General features: G+C 41.9%; 1 long non-coding RNA gene across 1 annotated transcript in view; it reads right to left on the minus strand.

The window, feature by feature from the left end:
- LOC135499520 (uncharacterized) overlaps window positions 1-5,739 on the minus strand; it is a 79,455-nt gene extending 73,716 nt beyond the window's left edge. The window contains exon 1 of the long non-coding RNA XR_010449304.1: window positions 5,566-5,739. This is a non-coding gene — a long non-coding RNA (uncharacterized LOC135499520). The remainder of the gene's footprint in view (window positions 1-5,565) is intronic.
- Window positions 5,740-13,571: the final 7,832 nt, after the last annotated feature.

Below are 13,571 nucleotides of genomic sequence, written 5' to 3' on the forward strand. Positions count from 1 at the left end.
TACTGCATCACATGCAAAAGATGCAACCAACAATACGTTGGTCAAAGCAAGCTCCGCCTCATGGACAGATTTGTAAAACACTTTTACAATATCTCCAAGGGCAACAAAGATGACACCATCGGCCTTCACTTCACCAGCCATAACCACGCAGGTATTGAAGATGTGTCCATATCAATCCTGTCCTTCATCCACATCCACCCAGAATCGCCCCAAAGTGCTGTACTCAGGTATGGGCCGTGAAAACCGCAAAAAATCTGTACATGTTTTTGTAAGCGGTCGTCGCTCGCGCAAACTTGTCTTGCATGTTTTTGTGAAAGAGGACGTCGGAGAACGCGGTCGTATATCAAAACAGACGTTGGGTGGCGCTCGCGCAAACTTCCCTCACATGTTTTTGTGAAAGAGGACGTCGGCGAACGCGGTCGTATATCAAAACAGACGTTGGGTGGCGCTCGCGCAAACTTCCCTCACATGTTTTTGTGAAAGAGGACGTCGGCGAACGCGGTCGTATAAAAAAACAGACGTTGGGTGGCGCTCGAGACGGGTCATCCTATTTAGCGTCCAGTGGCGACCAGTGGCGTCCAACGCGAAATAATAGGGTGTATATGGTTAAAAATGTTTTCAAGCTCCTAAAACACTTTCAATAAACAAGATTTAGAAGTTTGGTTGAGTTTGCAAACCTAGTTTTTGAATAATTATCACCAGAAAACGATCTTAGTATGCGTCCAGCAAAAGTACTGGACGCCATGTTTGTTTTAGCTGCCGTTCCTTGGGTTTATAGAAAAAGCGGAATCGGGATATGGCATCAGGTTGGCATACTAAGATCGTTTTCTGGTGATCATTATTCAAAAACTAGGTTTGCAAACTCCACCAAACTTCTAAATCTTGTTTATTGAAAGTGTTTTAGGAGCTTGAAAACATTTTTAACCATATACACCCTATTATTTCGCGTTGGACGCCACTGGTCGCCACTGGACGCTAAATAGGATAACCCGTCTCGAGCGCCACCCAACGTCTGTTTTGATATACGACCGCGTTCGCCGACGTCCTCTTTCACAAAAACATGTGAGGGAAGTTTGCGCGAGCGCCACCCAACGTCTGTTTTGATATACGACCGCGTTCTCCGACGTCCTCTTTCACAAAAACATGCAAGACAAGTTTGCGCGAGCGACGACCGCTTGCAAAAACATGTACAGATTTTTTGCGGTTTTCACGGCCCATACTCAGGGACACCATCGAAATCAGATGGATCCATAGATTGCGCACTGTAGCTCCGCTGGGACACAATGTCATAGACAAGTATGTACTGTACACATACATTGCCACGTCTTTTAATAACGTTTCCCTATGTGTACTCTACAGGGTTCCCCCAGTCTTACTCCAAAGACAGGGACAGTATTACTTAAACCGTATCCCGACACACTCCATGTCACATCCTATCCACTCAGGACAGGCTATCCGTCAAGCTATTGACTCCTGGAACTAACATCGGGACCATTCCGGTCCCAGACTGTCCGACGCGTAAAATACTTACAGGTCAACTGGATATGCGGTCTTTTACTCCCCACAGCCGCACATCTAGGATAGGAACATTTTTCTATCAACAGTCCACGGCCCGCCTCTGCAGGGCCAACCCATCTTGATCAATATCGCCTTTATAAGTGTCTGATGAGCAACTCCTGCGAAACCGTTCACACCACCCCTGGCATAACCCATATGGCGCGCCTCCCCGCCATTCCGCGCAACTTTGCCGCCAGGCTCCCTAGGAGCATGACGTCATGTCCGTCTCAAAGCCATGACGTCATAAAGGGGCCCAGCATCACGTCAACCACTGCGTCTTGACGTCAGTTCCAACACCCCACACGGTTTAGGTCTCACTAGCCAGTGCAATGGCCGGGCCTACCTGGCTCCACAAATGGCGCGACGTCATTTCATGCATACCCCTGTTCAAGTGGCTGTCGACCTTGCAGTATATCACTCTCAAACATAAACCTATACATTTCTGAATAGCTTGTCGCTTCTAGAATACATCTGGTCAGCTTTCATTGTTATCAAGTAATTCAGTCATGAGAACATGGGGGCAGCACAATACATGAGACACCCTGTACATCGATGAAAATTTTGAAAATTTCACCTTGCCGCCTTATAACTTGACAATTAACATGGATGGTGAAATAATATTTTTATAAACTTCTACTTATCACCTTGAGAAAGCCAAATGATAACAATTTTAAATTTTGATACCAAAATAGGGTGCCGTTGCGGCTTTTCTTTGAGCATTTTGACCGCGAAGTCTCACCTTGAGAACATGTGCACTCTGACAGGAACCAGTTCATGTCAACATCCGATTGAGCTATAAATAGCATGCGAGGCCTGGTCACTGCGGACGTGCACAGAAGAAGCTGATATTTTCCTCAAATAATCGTCAGAGCTACCTCTTCACAAAATACCCAGGACACCGACATTTGAACATGCAGCAATAGCGATATGATAGGCTTATCTGTATCCATGGTAATCGCCTGAGATTGAAGAACTTTTTTTAAAGGGGGACCAATGTTGACCTGATCACCACTGGCTAGTGAGACCTTAAGAGGTCAAGCGAAGACTTTTGAGCCTTCACAACGGTCACACAAGCCAATCTGGTCGCATCTCATCGCATTGCCACGTCAAAAATATGATGAACCTGAGGAAGAACAAACATACTGCAATAAAAAGCCACCCACTACTTGAAGGATATTTCGCCACATGCTGGCATAGCTCGACCGAGCTATCTCCCTCGAAGGTCGAGCGACACCATGGTATCTCATGGCATAGTCGAATCGAGAGGTCTTTGGTCAAATTGAAAATAACGCGCAAAACGGGCATCATTGGCAGGCTCATTATATAGTTATTAATGATGACGACATAAAGCGAGATAAAATTATCGGGTAAACGCCAGCCCATAAAAACCTCAAGGGCAAAGATGGCTGATTGTGCAGTTGGAACAAAGGCAGCTACACGAAATTTATGCGTGAGTGTTGTTGTATGATGAAATCGTCGACAAGTTATTCAGAACCTCTGGTCGAAATGATGAGTAATTAGGCCATTCCACTCGGGGCGATTTCTGGCTGACGGATGACAGTGTAAATGACCACTTAGTTTAATAAAAATTCACCAATGCGGACATATGTAACTGGTTTTCAAGTTTATAGGGCTGGGGAATCAGGTATATATATATAATCGAGGATGAATATTGGCTTGATGTCATCTCCTTTATTGCCCCCAACGACGAACAGCAGTGTCCGTGATATGGAATCCATAATATGTCATTGAGAGCTCTGTGCGAATCCACATAAGCCAAGGAATCAACTCCAACTTAGTTAACTTCACTCAGATAATCAACCTATGCTAAATTTCAAAGGTACATGCTTTCAGGGCAACATACACACAGCATGCAATTAAGAACGTCTTACTTGGTATTGTCTTTAGCAAATCTATCGTTGAAATCATTTGCACCAGGATGTAAGTTTGCCATGCTTTTGGCAATAAAGTCAACATTCTTGATTTTCGGTGGACTGATAGGTCATTATTTTTGTAATCTCTTTATGTGACCTACCACACCAAAATGGGCAGTTAGTTGAATTTTGACATTATTAAGTTATGCACATTTTCTTGTTCCTTATACCTAGAACTCCATTCTGACACCACTCTTAGCTCCATATGTCTTCTGATTCCTGAGATATTGCCGTTTACGTTTCTTTTAATTTGAGAAAATGAAATTAAACTGCAGATTCGTCTTAGCAACAATCATTTGATATGTAAACGTTCACTTCTAATTTGATGATATGGACATAATAAACACATCCTGTGACCATTCCATGTTTTTTTTTGAAAACGGTGAAAATGAAAATCGGGTTTTATTGAGAAATGAGTTAAAATGTCACAGCAATACTCTGTACTAAAAGACCATTAAAAATACTATGTACAATCACATTTTTATCTATAAACTCATATAAATGCAGGTTACGAACCATACTAGAACAACACTGACTATTCATCACTACATCACTACAAAATTTTTATCTCCATATTCCCACTGTTTTTCCTAAAGTATGGATTTTTAAAAGAATTCCACTACTCTCAACAATCACTGTATAATCTCAAACGTTGTTCATAGTTGATCTACAAAAATGCGTGATCTTAAAATGTAGGTAATGCAGTTTACCTAGGACTTCAGGCAAACCGTTATTCTTCGAAGTAGGCCAATACCTTTACCGACCGTGTTGTTGCGTCGCAGCACAACATCTGACCAATTGCTTTCTTGCAATATCAAGTCGGATATCCTCGAAAGGGATACATTTCAGGGATTTTCTTGATTAATCGAGGTACGACTGTGTGACAGAGGGTGACAATATGGTCTTATTGCATTTTTTTCTGGTATTGTTTTATTGACCATCACCACAAATTCCCATTCTCAGTCATATCGCAAGGACACCGTAGCCGAGAAACGAACAGCGATTGCCTGCTCTTTCACCCACTGATTTCATTCATTCACTTTTGAAACACAAAATATTCCTTTTGGGTTACAGAAAATGCCTCTAGCTACCATGGTTACTGCCTTTCATTGGCCTATGTAATAATGTACTACGGAAATTGGTGCATGGCACTTACGACTTCGATAAGAAAGTTCGTTGTGTAGTGTTTATTGAGAGTAACATTTAGGCATTATGTCTGTCAGCCAGTTATGTGTGGTCAACTGCATCAATTGCGGCTATTGGTTCTAAACCTTGCCCTGACAGTCAAACAACTCATCCAAGTGATCATACTTGTCAGGAATGTCGATTTAGTGCATACATTATCTTTTAATAGGTTTGGTAAATTGAAATTAGAGCTTGCGCAATATCTAAAACAATCTATATCCTCACGGCTCATTAGCTAAAACGATTTCTTATAGGTACACTCGCTGGCCAACCGGAAACAAGTAACAGCACGAGACTAAGCAGGATGTTAGTTGATACGGATGTAGTGTTAGCATGCCGGCTGAGGGTGCCTGTTTAACACGGTCTGGTACCTGAAACTTGAAATCTGAATTCCGGACTTTTATAATTAACATAACACTTGTGTAGGACGATATCCACGATTGACGTGAGGTCAGTCCAGAGTATAAGGCCGTTCATTTCAAATTGATGCAACAACAATTAGTGTAGTGACAAAAAACCCAAATGACAGACAAGATTTTTAAGTTTTACAATGTGAATATATCTTGTGCATTTTCGTTAGGCCACCAAGACTTCACAATTTAAAAGCTAACATAATATGTCACACTTCGCATGCCCGAATGTTTAACCCATCCGGGATCCGGATGTTATAAAAACCTTGTACCTTGCTGGGGAAATGTTATGTGTTTTCCCGCATTCCAAAGGAACCCTTTGCCAAATCTTGGACAATGAACAATCACACACCACCTGATTCTCAGAAAAATGGCCCTTAGAACCCCCCTCCCCTCCCCCAAATATGTTGATTTGCAGCCTACCTTGCCTAAACTGATGATTGTGGGATATTAATATGACAAAATAAGACTTTACTTACCTTTAACGTAATAGAAACATAAAACAATTAAAGCCGAAACCTTTACCAAAGACATGGTTTATCCACGACATGAAAATGACGATAGAAATGACGAGGCTCAACTGAGTTATCCGAGAACGGGGATGCCACGCGTGAGTCCTTGTCTTCCTTAGTTGCTACTACTGATGATGCTCGTTTATGATGCTTGGGGAGAAACGTATTATACTCTGTTTCGAAATCTTATGGATGATGCGAACTGGATTTAACTAACTAACTGTCCTAACTAATAGCAGTCGGTAAATACATTTGTCTGTCCAACCTCAATATTATTTACTAATTTCACTGACAAAGTGTCACACGGGTTAAGGCTGCCAGGTCTAATAAAGTAAAGGCCGTGGGTTCGACTCGCTGAATGATCGCCTTTAAATCGTGGTGTCTTTGAGCAACACACTTTATCTGACTTCACTAAATTTCTCACACCATGTGATCTAAAGCAAGAGCACTCCTGAAGCCCCAGAATTGGCAAAGGTAATTATCATCGGGGTCAAAGGTCAAACTTTCATATCAACCGTACTGTTTTGACGAAACGTTGAAGGGGCATGTAGGTTGACCTTAGGATTGCTGACGAGGTCGAATCAAAAAGGGCAAGTTCGAATTCTAAACTACAGATTTCAGCGAGACCTTTCAACTTAACTTGTAGAGGTATGCGGAATGAGCTCAGGGTTAATAAATTTGATATACATTTATATAATTGAGGTCAAATTCGGTTTTCTCTCATTTCTAACGCGCCCAGAAAGTGAATGATGGGGCACTGGCCCTTCCGAAGTTTGCAAATGTTTGTTTAAGTCAGACCACCATTTATGGCATAACACCAGCTGAGTCAAAATCTGCATTTATTTTTGTGCAGATCGCCGGAGAGCAACCCTTCACCAATAACTCATCAGCGCCGCAGACGGCCCCGGAAGAGCAGTTTATGACGCGATAGGTCGTAACAATATGGCGGCCGATACCCACGTTCAGTGGCTCAGTCGTGTCTGGAGGGAAACATGATATTTTGTAGTGATGAACCGGCCTTATAACCTATTGCCTGTCAGTACTGTTTATTATATGGCTGAAATCGACGAAGACTATAATTATGTTGTACAAATCGTTTCCTTGAAACAACACTGACAACAAAGTAAATCATAAGTTCGATAACAATGTCCCGTTTTGTTTTATCGGTCTGCAAAGAGGCGCCACGGATTGCATTGTTCACGAATGTACGCATTAAACAAGCCGGTTTTTTTTCATAATTGTATCATGTCTGATTTATATTGACATTCTTTCTTTAAAAATACCAAACTGCTCTATTAGGTGGAGAAAAACCAGCTGTATGCGTAAGATCAAACTGTTTTTATCCTCAATCTGTTTTAAAAGATGCAGGCAGTAAATATTTATGCCTGAGCAACAGTCATTCTCAAAATAACTCATACATCGACTAGCTTACATGACGCCTGAGCTAGAATTACATGTAATGAATTGGTGGTATAATTCAGAAGAAGCCCGCTGAACCCTGTAATAGACTTACATGTAATGAATTGGTGGTATAATCAGAGGAAGCCCGCTGAACCCTGTAATTGACTTACATGATATGAATTGGTGGTACGATCAGAGGAAGCCCACTGAATCCTGTAAATAGACTTACATGTAGTGAATTGGTGGTATGATCAGAGGAAGCCCGCTGAACCCTGTAAATAGACTTACATGATATGAATTGGTGGTACGATCAGAGGAAGCCCGCTGAACCCTGTAATCGACTTACATGTAATGAATTAGTGGTACGATCAGAGGAAGCCCGCTGAATCCTGTAAATAGACTTACATGTAATGAATTGGTGGTATGATCAGAAGAAGCCCGCTGAACCCTGTAATAGACTTACATGTAATGAATTGGTGGTACGATCAGAGGAAGCCCGCTGAACCCTGTAATTGACTTACATGTAATGAATTGGTGGTACGATCAGAGGAAGCCCGCTGAATCCTGTAAATAGACTTACATGTAATGAATTGGTGGTATGATCAGAAGAAGCCCGCTGAACCCTGTAATAGACTTACATGTAATGAATTGGTGGTACGATCAGAGGAAGCCCGCTGAATCCTGTAAATAGACTTACATGTAATGAATTGGTGGTACGATCAGAGGAAGCCCACTGAATCCTGTAAATAGACTTACATGTAATGAATTGGTGGTATGATCAGAAGAAGCCCACTGAATCCTGTAAATAGACTTACATGTAATGAATTGGTGGTACGATCAGAGGAAGCCCGCTGAACCCTGTAATTGACTTACATGTAATGAATTGGTGGTACGATCACAGGAAGCCCACTGAATCCTGTAAATAGACTTACATGTAATGAATTGGTGGTATGATCAGAAGAAGCCCGCTGAACCCTGTAATAGATTTACATGTAATGAATTGTCGGTACGATCAGAGGAAGCCCGCTGAATCCTGTAAATAGACTTACATGTAATGAATTGGTGGTACGATCAGAGGAAGCCCACTGAATCCTGTAAATAGACTTACATGTAATGAATTGGTGGTACGATCAGAGGAAGCCCGCTGAATCCTGTAAATAGACTTACATGTAATGAATTGGTGGTATGATCAGAAGAAGCCCGCTGAACCCTGTAATAGACTTACATGTAATGAATTGGTGGTACGATCAGAGGAAGCCCGCTGAATCCTGTAAATAGACTTACATGTAATGAATTGGTGGTACGATCAGAGGAAGCCCACTGAATCCTGTAAATAGACTTACATGTAATGAATTGGTGGTATGATCAGAAGAAGCCCACTGAATCCTGTAAATAGACTTACATGTAATGAATTGGTGGTACGATCAGAGGAAGCCCGCTGAACCCTGTAATTGACTTACATGTAATGAATTGGTGGTACGATCACAGGAAGCCCACTGAATCCTGTAAATAGACTTACATGTAATGAATTGGTGGTATGATCAGAAGAAGCCCGCTGAACCCTGTAATAGATTTACATGTAATGAATTGTCGGTACGATCAGAGGAAGCCCGCTGAATCCTGTAAATAGACTTACATGTAATGAATTGGTGGTACGATCAGAGGAAGCCCACTGAATCCTGTAAATAGACTTACATGTAATGAATTGGTGGTACGATCAGAGGAAGCCCGCTGAATCCTGTAATTGACTTACATGTAATGAATTGGTGGTATGATCAGAGGAAGCCCACTGAATCCTGTAAATAGACTTACATGTAATGAATTGGTGGTACGATCAGAGGAAGCCCGCTGAATCCTGTAATTGACTTACATGTAATGAATTGGTGGTACGATCAGAGGAAGTCCACTGAATCCTGTAAATAGACTTACATGTAATGAATTGGTGGTACGATCAGAGGAAGCCCGCTGAACCCTGTAATTGACTTACATGTAATGAATTGGTGGTACGATCAGAGGAAGCCCACTGAATCCTGTAAATAGACTTACATGATATGAATTGGTGGTACGATCAGAGGAAGCCCGCTGAACCCTGTAATTGACTTACATGTAATGAATTGGTGGTACGATCAGAGGAAGCCCACTGAATCCTGTAAATAGACTTACATGATATGAATTGGTGGTATGATCAGAGGAAGCCCGCTGAATCCTGTAATTGACTTACATGTAATGAATTGGTGGTATGATCAGAGGAAGCCCACTGAATCCTGTAAATAGACTTACATGTAGTGAATTGGTGGTATGATCAGAGGAAGCCCGCTGAACCCTGTAAATAGACTTACATGATATGAATTGGTGGTACGATCAGAGGAAGCCCGCTGAACCCTGTAATTGACTTACATGATATGAATTGGTGGTATGATCAGAGGAAGCCCGCTGAACCCTGTAATAGACTTACATGTAATGAATTGGTGGTATGATCAGAGGAAGCCCGATGAACCCTGTAATAGACTTACATGTAATGAATTGGTGGTGTGATCAGAGGAAGCCCGCTGCACCCTGTACTAGACTTACATGTAGTGAATTGGTGGTTTGCAATCATGAAGGTGAGTAGCAATCCTATTGCTACCCCCCCCCCCCCCCGAGAGAGAGAGAGAAGAGTTTTCTCGGCCACTGTCTTTAGATTGGCCTGATGTAGTGCTATATTATCATGGCTTATCATCATATATGCTGTCGGCAGTGTTTGTTTCTCTGTAGTGTGTGTAGGCCAGCACACAGTACACTGTACAGCACCAACTGCATGGCTGATCAGTGACTGACTGTGTAAATCTTCAGCCAAAAAACATAACACTCACTGATTTCAAATTAATGACGTGACCAGGTCAGGTCTGGGTTTGGTATGTAACCTACCCCTCACCAAACTTAATAAGGGGTGTACCTAATGAATAAACTGATGAATTTCAACTGTAAAGTGGTACTTCATAAAAAGTTCATAAAGTTGTTTACAGTACAAAATGATGACATCATCAATTCGGCTAGCATGACCTATTTTTCATATGGGGTGCCTTTATTGAATTAATTTTAAATATGATATACAGAGTGTCACATAGTAACATGCACCATGTGGCCTTTTTTCAATTAATGTTAATTGTGCTGGATAAATAACATAATTGAAACTTTTTGCTGCTAATCTGACGATATGTTTTCAATCTATCTTTTCAGAAAAGCTCACCAACATAGTAGCGCGCTGGCCAGGGGCAACCCATGACAGCAATATCTTCAGAGAGAGTGAGATTGCCCAGCACCTAGAGAGGAATCCACGTGAAGGCTATCTGCTGGGGGACAGTGGTTACCCATGTAAACAATATTTGCTGACACCATATCTCAACCCAGGGACCACAAGTCAAAGGCGGTACAATAGGGCTTAAATCAGGGGCCGAAATATAATCGAACGGATCTTTGGGATTATGAAACGCAGATTCCATGTATTAAAAGGGGGGATACGCATGCAGCCAGACCGGGTATGGAACATAATAGTTGCTTGTGGGGTACTTTACAACATTTGTGTAGACAGGCGGCTGCACATACTAGAGGACAGTAGTGATAGTGACAGCAGCAGTAGCAATGACAGTAGTAGTGATGAAGAGGAGGTCTATCAAGGACATCACAATGGACGAGCCACTAGGGAATATGTGTCAAACACATTCTTTTGAGCAATGGGATATGGATATTATCGCATAAATTGATGTATCAACATTTAATTGTATTTACAATTTGCTTAAAACTCTAGTCAATTAATAAAATATTTATCAACCTATTTTAACTCTTTCAATAACAGTTCATTGTTCATTGTTCATTGTTCACTTGCATGAGTGATGTCCTTCCCACGAATCTTCTCAAGCTCTGCCAACAAAAGTAATTCCTTGATTTTCGCGTTCTTAAGCTCCTGTACGAGAAAGGCATGCTGCACCGGGCAATAGCATTTACACCCCATGTCACTTTCAGAGTTTTTGGCATTGCTGGTCTTCTTAGCTGACTTCTTTGATTTCTTCGACTTTAGCTTTGACCCTCTGCCCTCAATGTACGCCGCCATATCCCTTGCTGACATTTCCCCGGCGTCATCTTCATGATCTTTCAGCTCAGATTGCTGGAAGTCGACATGAAACTTGTCGGCTGTCACAGGGGAGAATTTGGCGTTTAATTTGGCGCACTTCCTCTCCAGCTCATCTAATTTGTCGCCTACTTCCCACACGGGAACATAAACTGAAAATAGAAAATAAAGAATTGTGTGAATTTTAAAGCTGATTCATGCATGGCAATTAATAGGCCACTCATTTGATTCCCCCCCCCCCCCCTCTCCCAGGACATGCCCCACCAATAACTGAATGTTATCAGGTCCCCTCCCATGATCCGGAGGGGACCTGATACCATTCATTTGCGATTTATTTTTTTAAAGATTTCTGATACTTGTTTTTTTTAAGTAGGCATATTCTGGAAAAATGGTTAGATCTCCTTTTTTCTCCTTTTAATACTTTGAAGGCATCCCATATGCATGAAATAAAAGCGGACTTCGCCAAGTTGTAACATGGCTGAGTGTGTGCCCAAAACTGGTCGTATATAAGTGACATTTCTGCTCAAATGGTGTTGGTCATGGATCATGACTTAGTGGATATTCTTAGGCATAGCCAGGTGATCATAGTGATGTTGATACTTGATTATCATGATTTTATTGTCTGCTGCAACTTTGGATGCCAGTTGAAAGGCCCATGCTTGTGAAAATGGAGGCGGCCATCTGCAAAGTCTGCCAGGTTATGGCCCTGTGCCAATGTTAATTCGGCATGGCGAAAAGGCGGATAATCCGCGTCCGCGCTATAATCCGCGCTATTTTTAGAAATTCCATATAATGTATGTTATCATCATTATCATTGCAGATATATTTACATTTATAGGTTCTCATCATTTGCACACTATTTTTGAAAACATTCAGCTCTACCTTATTAATTAAAATGAAAGAGTTCATTGGGGACTATTTCATCCGGCGAGCGAGCAAGTTCAACGTAACTGGCTGAGTGAGAAGGCTCCGATCGAAAACCCCGGTCGAAAACATGGCAATGATGTCCGTGAAAATGCGTGAGTCAACTGGCTTCTGGTAAGTTTATAACTAGGCCTACTGGGGTATTAGGGAAAAATGTCATACACCCATGTCACTAGTCAGAAATTATATATAATTTAAGATTTTAACATGCCATCCAGCATCCTAAGCGAGTGGGCGTATGAACTGAGTCTGTGCTTGCATGCAATTTCTAAAAATAGCGCGGAATATAGCGCGGACGCGGATTATCCGCCTTTTCGACATGCTGATGTTAATTGGGTCAAAATAGCAGACGCTTTCTGTCACTGTACTGCACTGTACATGCTACATACATCATGTACATGGCAATATATTTCAAGTGTTCAATGCATGAATTGGCTAGCCTTTTGCAGGCCAATTTCAATAAAAACCTGAAGAAACTCACCAGATTTGGCTGCTGCAGTGGCTGATGTTGATGCCTGTGGACTTGGACGAGGTGCTGGTAGGGCTGTTGCTGATGATGATGATGTGCATGATGATGTGGGGCCAGTCTCACTCCCTCCTCGAATGCCATACCAAGATGGATTGCCTTTGTGGAGGGCACTCACCTTCTCCAAAAGAGGGTCCTCGGTGTCATCTTCCATAGCTGGGTCACCCCCAGTCTTACTGGCCGCTCTCTTCCTCTTGGATACATACTCTTTTCTACTCGTACACATCTTGTGCCACTTGGGCTTTGAACAACCGGGCCAATGAGGTGTAATATTCTTATTTTCCAGCAATCTGAGAACTCTTACTCAATTGTTTTTTTTAATTTGCTGCTTATGTGCATTTATATATGGGACTCACCGTTATTGTATCTTTGATGGAATCCCCATGGATCTACTACCATGGGCCATCATAGAAACTGTGATGGCCCATCATAGAGTCTATGATGGGATCCGTTTGTAAAACGTCCTTGGTCATAGATTCATCGATGGTTCATCAATAATTCTTTATCATGCAAGCAAATAGTCTTGGCCAATGGCATTGTTTGAGTCATATCATGTGATCTAAGGTTATCATGTCGTATCGGATCTAAAAAAGTAATTGCGCATTCCTTCAATAGTTTAATCAAATCAATCATCAATCTTGCAAAGAATCTTTGAAGCTTGGCCATTGTTGGTGTGTTTGTCATGAGTCAGATCCAAGATGGCCGGCTGTCCACTTCAACTTATTTTTGGAAGAACTTCATGCAAAGCCTCGTCCATGATGATGGATGGGAGACTGAAATGGATTCTGATGGAAGAAGGTATTTCCGTGGACGACCCACTTTTTAGTGACCAGTTCGAATCGCCTGCGATTGCATCGCGAAAAAAGGATTTAAAGGACCATTGGTATTATTGAGGGCAATATGACCCAACTGTCGGCTGCCCATCACCTCATATTCTACATAAATAGTTTCCATCAACAAATTGCACAAAAATCAAAATCTGACTGAATTATCACGCTTTTCCGATGATGAGTC

This window comes from Lineus longissimus, chromosome 15 (assembly GCF_910592395.1).
Source record: "Lineus longissimus chromosome 15, tnLinLong1.2, whole genome shotgun sequence".
Lineage (NCBI taxonomy): Eukaryota > Metazoa > Nemertea > Pilidiophora > Heteronemertea > Lineidae > Lineus > Lineus longissimus.